Raw genomic sequence first — 3,015 nt, 5'->3', positions numbered from 1 at the left:
AATTGTGGCTGTTATAAAAATCAATGCAGCATAGCCATGAAGTTGTTCTGTCCAAAACATCTTCTTGGGCAGACTGTGAACTAACTAGTTATTGTGTAGAAATTTCAAATACGTAACATTTATTAAACACTTATCAGAACTAGGACTATATTGGTGTAGTAGTGTACTGTTTCATTAAACCATAAACTTCCACAGGGAAAATAGTGTTTATTATTCCCATTTTATAGATAAAAATGTTAAGGCAGCAATGATTATGATTATGATTATGATTATGATTATGATTATGATACTTGAATCTGGTACATGAAGCCATTTGCAAGAATCAAATAATAAGAGAAAGCCCAGGTATAATGTTTGTTTCTGTGTACAGCAACAGTAGTGAAGCAAATGTTCCCTATCAGGATCCTTTGTCCTGCCAGACACAGAGGAAGACTGAGGTGCACATTTTGTTGCTTGTTCTACCCAGAACACAGAATGAGAGTCACAAGGATGTTCCTGAAGCTGGATCAGAATCGATTCATGAATTTTTAAAAGACTTATTACTCCTTAGCTTTGTGTTTAGTTCATTCTGAATGATTCATTCAACATTGGTTTTTGCCTTCATAGTTTATCTTGACCATGTTGGTTTCATCAATCTTCCCATCAGTTTATGAGATTGTGCGTGAAATAATATTCTGCCTCATTGTAGGGCAGCAAGTGTGGTGCTGCGTTGTTCTCTAGTGAATATCTGAAATTCCTAGAGGACTGAAAGGTGCCCCTCCCTCCTGCTTTCTCCTGTGCTCCCTGCTTCCTGGCTTCCTCCAGGTGAGCAGATTCCCACTGCTATGCCACTACCGCTCTGCAGCCAGCTCACCATGAACTCAGGCTGCAGAAATACTAAGCCCAAATGAGCCCTCGCTAAGCTGTTGGACCTGGTCTTGTAACCCAACAAAGGCATATTCATGTGACTATTTGATCTAAAGTGAAACATACAGAATAACAAAGGAAATACAATTCAGGCAACAACAAAAATTTGAGAGACAGCTGTGGAAGACCACCTGAGGACTCTCCTTGAAAGAAGAGCAGTTGTCTCCATTTTGGCTGTGCCGGACCCTATTTCCATGTATTAATAGGTACAGAGCTGGCTAAGACTTTTCCTTATCCCTTTAATTGGCTTTAAGCAATGAATATTGGGCTACCTGAGGTAATGGAGTGGTCTTTGAAGACAGCACATGTGTTTCCCCAGTAACCCCAACCTGCTGCTCTTTAATATGAGCCAGGTTGAGACAGGATGCAGAACCAGTGCTCCACACCGTCAGCTGGAATGGAGCCTCAAGATAGAGGCTATGACTTGCTGGGGCTTGAAAGATTACACATCAGAGCTGAAGCACCGGACCCCAAAATATTAGATGCTATCTCAACAGTATAGGGCAAATTATTTTACTGTATATCCATCTTGCTGCATATGACAGAGGCAAATGCAGACGGCCTATCACCTAGCCAAGCTCATGGCACTCAGCTACTTCCTGCCATTTTCAATCACTAATCCTCAAGCTACTCCTCCTTCATGACTGAATAAAGACTGGGTTCAGCCCTGGATTGAGGCCTTTGTTCCAGAAGGCCATCACCATGGCTGGACTTAGGACCTCTTGCTTCTCCATAACTATAAATATGCCTTAGTGTCTTTATTCTCCCTGTGGGTTGCACTGGAAGTGGTAGATTAGAATTAACTCGGTGGGATTCAGTAACATATTTTGGGATTACAGATATAAAGTTCTTGGACCCAGAAGAGGACAAGAAGGGGCTTCCAACAGACAACCTTGGTGTATCTGAGTTGCACAGAGTCAAAAGCTAAACTATCAAAGCTATAGAAAATCTGGCCTCAAGGTGGGGGAGGGGGAATGGACAATTCTTTAATTGCTTAGTCAGGTTCATTGGAGTGTTTAAGCCATTTGCAAACCACTTCTAGAAAAAGGGGCAGGGCGGTAACCAGAATTAATGTTTGTCTCTATCTTGGGCACGCGTTAAAATTCAGACATGTTGCCATCTTCAGAAGTAGACACTCCGTATCTGAATATAAATCATTCCAGCTCCAAATGAGCTCTCTACTAACTTCAAGTATGCAGACTTACATCTGGAACCATTTGATAAATTTTATTAGCAAGATATCCCTCAGTTGAGGAATTGTGTCAATTTTCAAAGCTTCGTTTTCATTGAAATCTAAATTATCTCCACAAATTATTGTGCATTTGGAGGGTGAATGGATCATGGGGTGACCATATGTTCTTGTGGCTTCACCCACTGATGAAGCCCATAGCTAAGCGCACTATTTATTGAGAGGTGGGTCTCAATCAGATCGAGTACTCTTGGTTGTGAGCTGAAAGGTGTTCCTCCTCTCTGATTTCTCCTGTGCTCCCTGCTTCCTGGCTGTCTCCATGTGAGCAGATTCCCACTGCTATGCCATGGCTTCCCTGCAGCCAGCTCACCAGGAACTCAGGCTGCAGAAACACTGAGCCCAAATGAGCCCTCTCTAAGCTGTTGGACCTGGTATTGTAACCCAGCAAAGAGAACATGAGGAGGAAAGCTACACTTAAACCCTTGGGAATCCTGTGTCAGAGCCTGGAAAAACGCCTTTGATTATCCACTTACAGGTGAGATACAGACATGTGAATAGCTCTTGTGAATTGATACTGTCTTACTATAATTCAGGCATTGATTATGTAGAATATATATATATTCTAAAATGCCATAAATGAGCTCCAATTTTAGCAAACCATTAGGTATTTATACAATATTTATTTGACATGAGGTAGAAATACTTTCCTTGTTTCTCTGTGTAAAATTCTGAATATCCTCTTTCTGCCTTTCAAGAAAGAAAAAAGTCCACAACTGAATTTTGATATTTGAAATAACATAAATTATTTACTTTATATACTCCATTCCTACATTTAAAACCTTAAACCGAATGGTAGTGCAATTGTCATGTAGTCATGGTGGCCAAAGGTTAGTACAATGATTAAAAAAGATGTGCAAATT

The sequence above is a fragment of the Octodon degus genome, unplaced genomic scaffold (genome assembly GCF_000260255.1).
Source record: "Octodon degus isolate 3935 unplaced genomic scaffold, OctDeg1.0 scaffold00006, whole genome shotgun sequence".
NCBI classification, from domain to species: Eukaryota; Metazoa; Chordata; class Mammalia; order Rodentia; family Octodontidae; genus Octodon; species Octodon degus.
Note: the sequence above shows the minus strand (reverse complement) of the source record.